The sequence below is a fragment of the Trachypithecus francoisi genome, unplaced genomic scaffold (genome assembly GCF_009764315.1).
Source record: "Trachypithecus francoisi isolate TF-2019V2 unplaced genomic scaffold, Tfra_2.0 Lachesis_group11, whole genome shotgun sequence".
Taxonomy (NCBI): Eukaryota; Metazoa; Chordata; class Mammalia; order Primates; family Cercopithecidae; genus Trachypithecus; species Trachypithecus francoisi.
Window position 1 is genome coordinate 238,295 of NW_022681456.1, and position 14,344 is coordinate 252,638.

The following is a 14,344-nucleotide window of genomic DNA, read 5'->3' on the forward strand; positions in this document are numbered from 1 at the left end:
GGCTCACTGCAAGCTCTGCCTCCTGGGTTCACGCCATTCCCCTGCCTCAGCCTCTCGAGTAGCTGGGACTACAGGCGCCCGTCACCATGCCCAGCTAATTTTTTGTATTTTTAGTAGAGACGGGGTTTCACTGTGTTAGCGAGGATGGTCTCGATCTCCTGACCTCATGATCCACCCGCTTCGGCCTCCCAAAATGCTGGGATTACAGGTGTGAGCCCTCATGCCCGGCGGAAGTAATCAATATTTTTAAAAATTTCTAATACCACTTACATAACCTAATGATAATCAAGTCCTCAATATTTGTGAACATTTTATTGGACATTCATCTGGGCTTGCTATATTTCATTGAGGGAAGCTTTTGATACTCCAATTTTCTTATTTATTGTTGATTTTACTAAGTCTTGCTTTTTCTGCTTGGTCGGTTTTGATAATGTGCAATATTCTAGAAAATTGAATTTTTTTTTTTTTTTTTTTTTGAGACGGAGTCTGGCTCTGTCTCCCAGGCTGGAGTGCAGTGGCCGGATCTCAGCTCACTGCAAGCTCCGCCTTCCGGGTTCACACCATTCTCCTGCCTCAGCCTCCCGAGTAGCTGGGACTACAGGCGCCCGCCACCTCGCCTGGCTAGTTTTTTCTATTTTTAGTAGAGACGGGGTTTCACCGTGTTAGCCAGGATGGTCTTGATCTCCTGACCTCATGAGCCGCCCGTCTCGGCCTCCCAAAGTGCTGGGATTACAGGCTTGAGCCACCGCGCCCGCAATTTTGTTATGTTTTCATATTGATTGGCTTATGGTTATCCTTAGTATCCTCCTAAAATTTTTTAAAATTTAGAAATGACTCCATACAATATGAAAGTTTAAAGAGTAATACAGAATTTACGCAATGATAATGAATTTGTAAATATTCTTTACCAATATTCCTCAAATTTTTACCATGTTAGCTTTCTCTATAAATAAACATTTTTTTCTTTTTTTTTAGACAGAGTTTCACTCTGTCACCCAGGCTGGAGTGCAGTGGTGTGATCCCGGCTCACTGCAACCTCAGCCTCCCGGGTTCACCCCATTCTCCTGCCTCAGCCTCCCAAGTATCTGGGATTACAGGTGCCCGCCACCACGCCTGGGTAATTTTTGTATTTTTAGTAGAGATGGGGGTTTCACCATGTTGGCCAGCCTGGTCTCAAACTCCCAACCTCAGGTGATCCGTTCGCCTCAGCCTCCCAAAATGCTGGGATTACAGATGTGAGCCACTGCGCCCAGCTAAATTAATGTTTTTCTTGAAATGTATGAGCATTGGCAGGGCACAGTGGCTCACGTCTGTAATCCCAGCGCTTTGGGAGGCCAAGGCGGGTGGATCACCTGAGGTCAGGAGTTCAAGACCAGCCTGGTCAACATGGTGAAAACCTGTCTCTACTAAAAACATAAAAACTAGCCGGGCGTGGTGGTGGGTGCCTGTAATCCCAGCTACTCAGGACGCTGAGGCAGGAGAATCACTTGAACCCGGGAGGTAGAGGTTGCAGTGAGCCAACAGGGCACCACTGCACTTCAGTCTCAGTGAGAGTGAGACTGTCTCAAAAAAAAAAAAAAAAAAAGGCTGGGCGCGGTGGCTCAAGCCTGTAATCCCAGCACTTTGGGAGGCCGGGACGGGCGGATCATGAGGTCAGGAGATCGAGACCCTCCTGGCTAACACGGTGAAACCCCGTCTCTACTAAAAAATACAAAAAAACTAGCCGGGCGAGGTGGCGGGCGCCTGTAGCCCCAGCTACTCGGGAGGCTGAGGCAGGAGAATGGCGTAAACCCGGGAGGCGGAGCTTGCAGTGAGCTGAGATCCGGCCACTGCACTCCAGCCTGGGCGACAGAGCAAGACTCCGTCTCAAAAAAAAAAAAAAAAAAAGAAATGTATGAGCATGGGTTGGAGGCATAATTTCTCAACATCCCTAAACACCTCAGTGGTGAAACAGTGTCCCCACCACCAACTCAAAGAGATATGTTGGGGTCCTAATTTCCATACCTTAGAGTGACGCCTTATTTGGAGTGTTTTTACAGAGGTAATGTTAAAATGAGGACTTCAGAGTCATTATGACTGATGTCCCTATAAAAAGGGGAAGTTTGGACAGAGATATGCACATATAGAGGGGAGATTATGTGATGAGACATAGTGAGAAGACAGCCATCTACAAGCCGAGAGGAGCCTGGAACAGATCCTTCCCTCAGAGCCCTCAGAAGGAACCAAACCTGTCAATGCCTTGATTTCAAACATGTAGCTTCCAGAACAGTAAGACAATATGTCTGTGTTGTTTAAGCCATCCAGTTTGTGGTTGTTACGACACTCCTAGACAACTTACACAATTGTTATTATATTGAAAGTGAGATATTAAGGCTCCAACTAGTATTGTTGAGTTGTCTATTTCTCTCTTCATTTCTGTCAGATTTTGCTTGATGTATTTTGGTGCTCTGTTATTAGGTATATATATGTTTACAATTGCTATATCTTTTTTGTCTTTTTTATTGAGGCAAAATATAAATATATAAATAAAATGCAAATATATAATATATATCATTACCATTTTTAAGTGTACAGTTCAGCAATAATAAATACATTCATATTTTTCCCTTTCATCCCTCCCTCTCTTCCCAGCTTCTGGTAACCCTTATCTTCATGAGGTCTACTTTTTTAGCTTCCAAATATGAGTGACAACATGCAATATTTGTCTTTCTGTGCTTGGCTTATTTCACTTAATATAATGGCTTTCAGTTCCATCCCAGTTGGTGCAAATGACAGGATTTTATTATTTTTTTATGACTGAATAGTCCTATTGACTGTATTTATATATATCACATTTTCTTTATTCATCTGTTGATGGGCTCTTACGTTGATTTCTTTTTTTTGAGACGGAGCTTCGCTCTGTTGCCCAGGCTGGACTGCTGTGATGCAATCTCAACTCACTGCAGCCTCCGCCTCCCAGGTTCAAGTGATTCTCCTGCCTCGGCCTCCCTGGGACTACAAGTGTCCGCCACTACACCCAGCTACTTTTTGTATTTTTAGTAGAGACAGGGTTTCACCATGCCGGCCAAGCTGGTCTTGAACTCCTGACCTCAAGTGATCCACTTGCCTCGGCCTTCCAAAGTGCTGGGATTACAGGCGACACACTGCGCCCGGCCTGACTTCCTATTTTTGGCTCTTGTGGATAGTGCTGCAGGAAATGTGGGAGTGCAGGTGCCCTTCTGATGTACTGATTTCCTCTCTTTTGGGTATCTACCCAGTAGTGGGGTTGCTGGATCATATGACAGTTCTATTTTCAGTTTTTCTGAGGAGCCTCCATACTGTTCTCCATAGTGCCTGTACTAATTTACACTCCCACCAACAGCATACAAGGGCTGCCCTTCCTCCATATCCTCACCAGCATCTGTTCTTTCCTGTCTTTCTGATACAAGCCATTTTAACTGAAGAGGGATGATATCTGATTGTGGCTTTAATCTGCATTTCTCTGATAATTAGTGATACTGAGCATTTTTTCATATACCTGTTAGACATTTGCATGTCTTCTCTGAGAAACGTCTGTTCAGATCTTTTGCCTACTTTAAAATTGGATTTGGAGTTTGGGGGATTTTTTTGTTATTTTTCTTTGTTTTTGTTATAGAGTTGTTTGAGCTCCTTGTATATTCTAGTAATTAACCCCTTGTCAAATGGATAGTGTGCAAATATTTTCTCCCAATCTGTGGGTTGTCTCTTCATTTGGTTGTTTCCTCAGCAGTATGGAAGCTTCCTCCCTTGCTGTAATCCCAATTGTCTATTTACAATTGTTACATCTTCTTGATAACTTATCTTTATAAAATACCTCTCTTTATCTCTAGTAAAACTTTTTTTAAAACTCTATTATGTTGGATATTAGAAAGCCACTGGAGATTTACTATGGTTGCTGTTTGCATTTTATCTTTTTCAATCCTTTACTTCTAATCCAATTGTATGTTTGAGTACGTACGTATGTCTCCTACACACGGTTGGATTTTTTTATCATCACTTTGACAATTTGTGTCTTTTGACAGTTTAATCCATTCACACTTAATGTTATTACTGGCCAGGTGCGCTGGCTCATGCCTATAATCTTGGTACTTTGAGAGGCCAGAATGGGAGGATTGCTTGAGCCCTCCATCTCTATAAATAAAATAGCCAGGCATGGTGGTATGCACCTGTAGTCCCACCTACTATGGAGGCTGAGGTGGGAGAATTGCTTGAAGCCAAGAGTTCAAGGCTGCAGTGAGCTGTGATCATGCAACTGCACTCCAGCCTGGGCAACAGAGCAAGACCCTCTTTAAAAAAAGTTATTATTGATATAGTTAGATTTACATAAGCTGCTTTCCCTTTTGTATTTTATGTCTCACATATTTTTTATTAATCTATTTCTCCTTCACTTTTGTCTTTGCCTTAAGGGCATATTTTCTAATGTAAATTTTATTTCTTTAATGATTCCTTACAATATTTTTGCAGTAATTTCCTTAGTGTTTGTTCTAGGGCGTGTTAAATACCCACTAACTTATCAGAGTCTACTTCAGATTTATACTACCTTAATTCCAATAAGATTTTTATAAACCCATTATTCCTATATAGCTCTAGCTCCCACCCCCACTTCTGTGCTGGTATTGTTATATACATCTGTTACAAACGCAACAACACATTGTTATAAATATTGCTTTATATATTTTATTTAAAGAAGCTGAGAGAAGAATGAAGAGAAAGTATATATTGACAGCTTTTGTTACAGTAGCCTATTTATTTCCTATTTCTGGTTCTCTCAGCTTATTCTTGTGGCTTTGCCATCTAGAGCCATTTCCTAACCCCAACACGACTTTTCTCCCACCCTCCTCCTTTGTGGTGTTATTGGCAGACATATTACACTTCTGTATGTTATAATCCAAACAGTGTTGCATATTGTTTTATATAATTGCTTTTTTTTTTTTTTTTGAGACAGAGTCTCGCTCTGTCGCCCAGGCTGGAGTGCAGTGGCGGGATCTCGGCTCACTGCAAGCTCTGCCTCCCAGGTTCGCGCCATTCTCCCGCCTCAGCCTCCCGAGTAGCTGGGACTACAGGCGCCCGCCACCGCGCCCGGCTAATTTTTGTATTTTTAGCAGAGACGGGGTTTCACCGTGTTGGCCAGGATGGTCTCGATCTTCTGACCTCGTGTTTCACCTGCCTCGGCCTCCCAAAGTGCTGAGATTACAGGCGTGAGCCACCACGTCTGGTCTATAATAATTGTTCATCAGTTATTAATAAAATTAAAAACCTGCACTTGTACCATCTTTTATTATTACGTAACTGCCCTTTACTGGTGCTCTTTTTCCGTGGAAACAAATTACTGCCTGGGGTCATTCCTCAGACGGTTGCTCTTCAGTCTCCAAACTCATCACTGGAAATGAGGTTAAGTGGGGCCGACCCCGTTCCCACTCCTTGGTTCTTGGACTGTGTGTGCTCCCTATTGAGTAATCACTATCAGATAAAAGTCGGATTCCAGGACTGCATCTTGGAGGACGGTGCCCTGTGCTTGTCAAGTACTGTCACTAAGCTGGTACTTCAACCCACCTTCAGCAGGTCATCCGATGCCCTGTCACACCAGCAGCTTCTAGGTGGTGAGGTAAGCATAAGGTGTGACCAGCAGATCCCTTGGTTATGGGACCACCACTGCACCTTATCTGTGGTGAAGTGGGACTCCTTGTCTAATGCCCTGTCATGTGGGATAATCAGAATCTCTACTCTCCTAAAAATTATTAAATAGACTTCTTCCAATGTTACATACTATTATTTTCTGGGGTTTATTTCCGTATTTTTGGACCACCAAATTACATCTTATAATTTTTAAGTCTGTTTAGATTTGGCCAAGCATGACTTTTTATTTTTTTGACTTATGTTTCCAACTTTCTTAGTATTAAATATTTTGTTTAAAATGACATTATTTCACCGTGGTTTGTGAATAACCCTTCTATTCTAGGTAGATGTTTTCTTTCAGCACATTGAAAACATTCTTTTACTGTCTTCTGATGTTTACTGCTGCTATTGAGAAATCAACCTAAGCATGTAAAATTGGAAAAGAGCAACTCAATGATAAAATATCAGACTTTCAACTAATATTCCCATCCTTACAACCTCCAATGATGATATCTGATAACATATTACAAATACAAAGATAATTTTTTTTTTTTTTTTCTGAGACAAGGTCTTCCTCTGTCACCCAGGCTGGAGTGCAGTCGTACAAATATGGCTTACTGCAGCCTCAACCTCCTGGGCTCAAGCAATCCTCTGACCTCAGTCTCCAGAGCAGCTGGGACCACAGCCATAAGCCACCAGGCCTGGGTATTTTTTTTTTTTTTTTAAGAGATAGGGTCTTGCTTTGTTGTCCAGACTGGTCTCAAATTCTTGAGCTCAAGTGATCCTCCTGCCTCCCAAAGTGTTGGGATTATAGCATAAGCCACTGCACCCAGCCAGAGTAGGGCTGATTTTAAATTTCATACTTGGGCCCCAAAGTGAGCTGTTATTTTCCTTTTACTGTGATGCTCTTAAAATAGAAAAAAAAAAAAAAAGCAGCTAAATTGTTTTTAAAAATTAAGGTTGCTCTGGCCGGGTACAGTGGCTCACGCCAGTAATCCCAGCACTTTGGGAGGCCGAAGCGGGCGGATCACCTGAGGTCAGGAGTTCGTGAACAGCCTGGCCAAAATGGTGAAACCCCATCTCTACTAAAAATACAAAAATTAGCCGGGCGTGGTGGCGGGTGCCTGTAATCTCAGCTACTCAGGAGGCTGAGGCAGGAGAATCGCCTGAACCCCAGAGGCTGAGGTTGCAGTGAGCCAAGATCACACCACTGTACTCCAGCCTGGACGACAGAGTGAGACTGTCTCAAAAAAAAAAAAAAAAAAATCACCCCTACACTTCTTCACAATAAACCTTAAATCTTCAAGACACTCACAAAACCAAAAGCCACTTCCTTCTCCTAACACCCCCAAAATATATGGCCTACTTAGTTCAGACTTCTATTAAAGAGTTAAAAATTTCATCAATAAACATCCAGCATGAATTTCTAAATAAATGTTTGCTTGAAGCACTTCTATTTGCCAGTAGAAGTAATATATTCAACTGTCTCAGGTCAAGAGTTCCTTTTGGCCTCCAGCCTGATCTCAGACTGGACTTTCCTCTTTGGGAACACCTACGCCCTCTACTCAAGACTGTCCTCTTGGCTTCTCTTGGCTTTTCATCACCATTGACATTTGTCTTCTTTATGATTTAGTTTGTTTATGTATTTATTTTTACTTTTTTTTTTTTTTTTTTTTTTTTTTGAGACGGAGTCTCACTCTGTCGCCGGGGCTGGAGTGCAGTGGCCGGATCTCAGCTCACTGCAAGCTCCGCCTCCCGGGTTCACGCCATTCTCCTGCCTCAGCCTCCCGAGTAGCTGGGACTACAGGCACCTGCCACCTCGCCCGGCTAGTTTTTTGTATTTTTTAGTAGAGACGGGGTTTCACAGTGTTAGCCAGGATGGTCTCGATCTCCTGACCTCGTGATCCGCCCGTCTCGGCCTCCCAAAGTGCTGGGATTACAGGCTTGAGCCACCGCGCCCGGCCTATTTTTACTTTTTACAGAGACGAGGTCTTGCCCTGTCATCCAGGCTGGAATACAATCATGGCTCACTGCATTCTCCACCTCCTGGGCTGAAGCGATCCTCCTGCCTCAGCCTCCTAAGTAGCTGGGACTATAGGCAAGCATCTTTTTTTAGTTCTTCTTTCTTATTCTGTTGCCACAAGTTGATAATTGAGGCCCATGCAAGTGAAGATGTAGACACGTGCCACAGTTAGGACTGTGCTATATACATAGTACATGTGTCTTTGATTTGTTTTTTTCTTTTTTTTTTTCTTTTGAGACGGAGTCTCACTCTGTCACCCAAGGTGGAGTGTAGTGACGTGATTTCTGCTCACTGAAACCTCCGCCTCCCGGGTTCAAGCGATTCTCCTGCCTCAGCCTCCCGAGTAGCTGGGATTACAGGTGCCCGCCACCATGCCTGGCTAATTTTTGTATTTTTAGTTGAAACGGGATTTCACCATATTGGCCAGGCTGGTCTCGAACTCCCGACCTTGTGATCTGCCCACCTCAGCCTCTCAAAGTGCTGGGATTACAGGCGTGAGCCACCGCTCCTGGCCGTGATTTTCATAAATACCATTTACATGATGTAAAAGCAGTGGCCCCAGGAGAACAGGACAGCATTCTACAATAGTCAATTATCCCACAGTAATGGGGAACCTCTGGATTTCAGCAATGCCATTCAGTATTTCAAATAAAACAGAGGTTGGCCAACCAAATGCAAATCTAAAAAATACTACATATGGCCGGGCGCGGTGGCTCAAGCCTGTAATCCCAGCACTTTGGGAGGCCGAGACGGGCGGATCACGAGGTCAGGAGATCAAGACCATCCTGGCTAACACGGTGAAACCTCGTCTCTACTAAAAAATACAAAAAACTAGCCGGGCGAGGTGGCGGACGCCTGTAGTCCCAGCTACTCGGGAGGCTGAGGCAGGAGAATGGCGTAAACCCAGGAGGTGGAGCTTGCAGTGAGCTGAGATCCGGCCACTGCACTCCAGCCTGGGTGGCAGAGCGAGACTCCGTCTCAAAAAAAAAAAAAAAATACTACATAGACACAAAAGCCAAAGTGATGTCACCCTTCATTAGTGATCACAGAAAGGGTAAAGGAATCCTGAACTCAAGTATTACCCAGTTTGCATTGGCTACACCTTTCCGTGGAAGGCTGGACTATCTTGCCAATACACCTGTTGTTTCCTAATGTTGCCCTATTCTTTATGGTTCTGTTATCTTATCTGTAATAAACAACTCAAACTGCTATGTTTTCTGATTTTCTGAAAAGTTAAAATCCTTCTGTTTCTTAATTCCACTTTTCTATAAGAATGCTTTTAAATGCAAAAGAACCCCCAACTGAAAGTGGCATAAAGACTGACTTGCAAATCCTTGGTTCTAAGTATTTCAGTTCTTCTTTCTTGTTCTTTTGCCACAAGTTGATCATTGAGGCCCAAGCAAGTGCAGATACAGATACATACCACAACTAGGATTGTGTCACATACACAGTACACATGTCTGTGACTTTCATAAACACCATTTACATGATGTAAAAGCAGTGGCCCCAGGAGAACAGGATAGCATTCCACAACAGTCAATTATCCCACAGCAGTGGGGAACCTCTGGGTTTCAACAATGCCCTTCAGTATTTCAAACAATACTTGGAAGTCCTTAGTCCTTATACCACTTTAAGTTACAGGTTCTTTTACTTGCATTTAAAAGCATTCTTATATATTACAGGTGGTGGCTCACGCCTGTAATACCAGCATTTTAAGAGGCTGAGGCGGGGAGATCACTTAAGGTCAGGAGTTCGAGACCAGCCTGGCCAACATGGTGAAAACCCACCTCTACTGAAAAAACAAAACTTAGCTGGGTATAGTGATGCACACCTGTAGTCCCAGCTACTCAGAAGGGTGAGGCATGAGAATCGCTCAAGCCTGGGAGGCAGAGGATGCAGGGAGCTATGATCGCGCCACTGCATTCCAGCCTGGGTGACACAGCAAGACTCTCTCTCAAAAAAGACTAAGGACTTTTTTTAATACTAAATTTGGAAGAAAAGTAGTTCCAGGGTTGGATCACAATTCAATTATTTTCAAAAAGCCAGGATTTTGCCACCTCTAGTGCTATTCCTAGTGAGATGTTTCCCACTTTGATCACAAACCAATCACATCATCACACACCAATATAAAACAAATGGGAAAGCGAGTTTGCATGCAATCGAGGAATACCATTCCTGGAAAATAACCAGCAGACTTCCATTATATGTTACTGGCAGGACCTCAGAGACATGACTCCTAAACTAATCGGTAGCAGAGGGAAATGAGGTTTCCACCCTCCCTATGGACAGTACTACCTCAATACCAAATAAATGTGGATTTCTTACCAAGGCAAAGACACTCTGGTAGCCAGTGATTACCACAGAACATGGTTAGTAACTGTCCACTCCTCTGCTTTTCTGAGCCACTATTCAATGAAGCTTTCCCTGAGGGAGTCCTGTGCAGGCTGAGTGGAATTGTTCACTCTGATACCGTTTGGCTTTGCCCACGCCAGCACCAAATTATCCCAAGCGCAGAACTAGTTTTTACGTGACTTTGACAGTTTGAATGTTGCTGAACTTGCAGATGGGATTTGGGACCTTAAAACTGAGCATGTTTGCAAACACACAAAACACTTCGCATGCAGTCCCCAGTACAAGCTTCCGCATCCCTTCCTTCAGTTGGTGGGTAGACTTTTCCTACTTTGTCCTTTTGCTATGGGTGCTGTCCACTGATGCTCTGCCTTTAATGCAGAATTTGCAGTCCACAAGTCTTAAAGTTGAAATCTCGCACACACTCTTAAAATGTGGTCTGGTTGGCCGGGCGGGGTGGCTCACGCCTGTAATCCCAGCACTTTGGGAGGCCGAGACGGGCGGATCACAAGGTCAGGAGATCGAGACCATCCTGACTAACACGGTGAAACCCCGTCTCTACTAAAAAATACAAAAATTAGCCGGGCGCAGTGGCAGGTGCCTGTAGTCCCAGCTACACGGGAGGCTGAGGCAGGAGAATGGCGTGAACCCGGGAGGCGGAGCTTGCAGTGAGTGGAGATCGCGCCACCGCACTCCAGCCTGGGCGACAGAGAGAGACTCCATCTCAAAAAAAAAAAAAAAAAAAATGTGGTCTGGTCTGCAAGCTAGTAGCAGTCTGTATGAATTTATCAACTATAAACAGGCATGTGACATGGTCATGGCATCAGAGGCAGAGTGGGCTCTTCGCCTTGTGAGAGAAAAGACACGTTAAGGAATTGTTGTATTTGTGTGGTGAGTTACATGGGCACAAACTGCCTACCAGAGCAGCACTGGACTATGATGTCCTGGGAAACAACCACTGGAGAAGAGTCAATGGTCCACATTCCTTGGATCAGAACTCCGACTTGGCTCATCAGATCACAGTATTATGATCTGATATGTGAGTCCGGAGCTAGTATTCAACAGCCTCTGAAGCTACTTGGGTTATGAGTATAGCACCCTAAAAATGACAGGAAATAGGTTCACATTATATTCTTTCTTCAACAGTATATGGCCTATGGCCAATTCAAGGAACACGGGCTCTTTGAAGCAAGTATGCAAGTTGGGCTGGGGGCCATGGCACTCATGATGCCTGTTACATCAGATGCTTTGATTTTACAGACAAATCCTTAAATGGGTTGAATTCCATTCTTAGAGTTCACAATTAACAATCAACTGGGGACCTCATGACCATGCCCACCCTACCACCCTACACTAATCAAACCAACCTAGTTTAGTGGTTAAGGGCCATTACCGGTCTTCTGAAAGAACAGTATCCTCCAAGAGATGATGGATTTGAGTAACAGATGCTCTCACCCACATTCCCAGCCTAGGGAGAGCAGCTACTACTTTCTTCTTTTTGAGACGGAGTCTCGCTCTGTCGCCCAGGCTGGAGTGCCGTGGTGCGATCTCAGCTCACTGCAAGCTCCGCCTCCTGGGTTCACACCATTCTCCTGCCTCAGCCTCCCAAGTAGCTGGCACTACAGGTGCCCACCACCACACCTGGCTAATTTTTTGTATTTTTAGTAGAGACAGGGTTTCACCATGCTAGCCAAGCTGGTCTTGATCTCCTGACCTCGTGACCCACCCGCCTTGGCCTCCCAAAGTGCTGGGATTACAGGGGTGAGCCACCGCGCCCAGCCAGCAGCTACTACTTTCAATAACACATTTGTATTGGGTCTTGGTGGAGGGAGAAGGCTTAGGGTCTTAGGAACACATAACGGATTCAATCCCAGCATGTCACAAAGCATTACCATTCTTTCTTCTAGATCATGGCAAAGTTCCTGACATTCGTTCTTTCCCTTGCCAGAAGCCAGTGTTGGATCTGGTCTTGCCCTAGCTGCTGCAGCTAACTTATAAAACCACCATCATGGCCAGGTGTGGTGGCTCACGCCTGTAATTCCAGAACTTTGGGAGGCCAAGACAGGTGGATCACCTGAGGTCAGGAATTCAAGACCAGCCTGGCCAACATGGTAAAACCCCATCTCTACTGAAAATACAAAAATTAGCTGGGCATGGTGGCATGCGCCTTGTAATCCCAGTTACTCGAGAGGCTGAGGCAGGAGAATCACTTGAACCCAGGAGGCGGAGCTTGCAGTGAGCCAGGATGGTGCCATTCACTCCAGCCTGGGTGACTGAGCGAGACTCCATCTCAAAAAAAAAACCAAAAACCAAAACACAAAACCATCATGGTGTCAGCGCACCAAGTATATCCTGTAAGTAACTGCCCTTCACTGAACACCCTCAAAGGATTTCACAAGTATTTACCCGCTCCCCCGACTTTTTTCCTGGGAGACAGGGTCTCACTGTTGCCCAGACTGGAGTGCAGTGCAGCTCACTGCACCCCTGACCTCAAGCAATCCTCCTGCCTCAACCTCCTGAGGAGCCGGGATTGCAGGTGTGCACCACTGTACCCAGCTTTTAAAAAACTTTCGTGGACAGGGTTTTGTCACGTTGCCTTGGGTTTCGTCATGTTGAGAAGTCTGGATATATTACTCACTCCTGCAATGCTCTATGAATTCTACCTATTTCCCTAAATGAGCAACCCCATCCCAGGGCATGTTTAGTGTAGATTATTGTTACCAAACTGGTAAAAATAAGCCATGGGGAATTGGTAGAATAAGCTTCCTCCTGCAAGGCAAATTCCACATTTTCCCAGAAAAGGGAAGGGGTTCTATTTATATCAGGAGGTGGCAGGTTTTTTATACCTCAGCTACTCAACTGTGCCATTGCTATGCAAAAGCAGTCAAATAATACACAAATATATTTAGCCATGTTCTAACAACAGTTATTTATGGACACTCAAGTTTGAATTTTATATATTGCCAACATCTAGTCTATATCCTTAAATGAAGCACCTGCAGTGCAAAGTACATCAGAAGAGTGTGCTAGGCCGAGTCCTCAGGTTCTTCCCAGATATTCCTATTGAAATTATCAAGGGATAACTTTTTTGGGGGGGGAAGGGGAGAATATGGATAACTTTTTCTTTTTTTTTTTTTTTTGAGACGGAGTCTCGCTCTGTCGCCCAGGCTGGAGTGCAGTGGCCAGATCTCAGCTCACTGCAAGCTCCGCCTCCCGGGTTTACGCCATTCTCTCGCCTCAGCCTCCCGAGTAGCTGGGACTACAGGCGCCCGCCATCTCGCCCGGCTAATTTTGTATTTTTTTAGTAGAGACGGGGTTTCACCGTGTTAGCCAGGATGGTCTCGATCTCCTGACCTCGTGATCCGCCCGTCTCGGCCTCCCAAAGTGCTGGGATTACAGGCTTGAGCCACCGCGCCCGGCCAACTTTTTCAATGCATGTTTACATTAAGGGATTTAGTAAACATTTCAGGTGAACTGACTTTAATTCACCAAGCCAAATATACTATTTGATTCCCACCATCTCACTCCTACAGCTGTCAGAAACTTTTACAGCAATGTCAAAATTGCTGAGTCTGACACTCCAACCTGAGATGAGATTTCAGGGCTTCAGGCCTGGCATTCTTATGATCTAAGATCTAGCACGATCAAAATCAGCCATCTCCATCCCATCTCAGATTTTCTCATAAATTTAATTTTTTTTTTTTTTTTTTTTTTGAGACGGAGTCTGGCTCTGTCGCCCAGGCTGGAGTGCAGTGGCCGGATCTCAGCTCACTGCAAGCTCCGCCTCCCGGGTTTACGCCATTCTCCTGCCTCCACCTCCCAAGTAGCTGGGACTACAGGCGCCCGCCTTGTCGCCTGGGTAGTTTTTTGTATTCTTTAGTAGAGACGGGGTTTCACCGTATTAGCCAGGATGGTCTCGATCTCCTGACCTTGTGATCCGCCCGTCTCGGCCTCCCAAAGTGCTGGGATTACAGGCTTGAGCCACCGTGCCCGGCCCATAAATTTAAAATTCTTAAAAGGCTATAGTTCTTCGATGTTTCCAAAATTTCAGTGTCAGGGACTACAACATTCCAGGTGTACAGAAACAATAACACTAGTTCACATGATGGGCTAAAAGTTGCTATCTTCAAATATAAACAAGAATGGGATTTTCTTGTCTCAGGAAAAACAGACAAACCTAAATCATATACCCCACTTTGTCAACTACATGCTGCCAAGGCAACAACTTATCAGTTAAAGCCCTTAGGTCACAAGAAATAGAAAGCTGGCCAGGTGTGGTGGTTCACACCTGTAATCCCAGGACTTTGGGAGGCTGAAGTGGGCGGATCACCTGAGGTC